The sequence below is a fragment of the Macrosteles quadrilineatus genome, unplaced genomic scaffold, assembly GCF_028750875.1.
Source record: "Macrosteles quadrilineatus isolate MER2022 unplaced genomic scaffold, UCM_ALF_1.0 Scaffold_7__1_contigs__length_78375512, whole genome shotgun sequence".
NCBI classification, from domain to species: domain Eukaryota; kingdom Metazoa; phylum Arthropoda; class Insecta; order Hemiptera; family Cicadellidae; genus Macrosteles; species Macrosteles quadrilineatus.
Window position 1 is genome coordinate 16,307,271 of NW_026542600.1, and position 429 is coordinate 16,307,699.

Consider the following 429-nt stretch of genomic DNA (forward strand, 5'->3'; position numbering starts at 1 on the left):
ACTAAAACTAGCGCGATGAGTAAGTGGAGAGATAAGAGCAAGGGCCAAGTGAGTAGTCAACAACGATACAACTGTCTATACACTACAACTAGCGTGATGAGTAAGTGGAGAGATAAGATCAAGGGCCAAGTGAGTAGCCGACACAAAGAAGTCTGGCCTACACAACTAAACTAGCGCGATGAATAAGCACGTTGTCCGAGCCAGAATGAGTCGTAGTCTTTATTGGGCTGTAATTTCATTCCGCTACCCGTGGCTCTACAATAGAAAATAGTGGGGTTTTGCACATCCAAGTGGCACGTCCCAAACAAAGCTAAAGACCTCTACTCAAGCTAACAGAATCATTAGTTATATCTGGTTATAATATAGACGTTAAAATAATCAATTATATTAATCTAATGTCACATGGTATGTAATTTGAAATTACTAAAA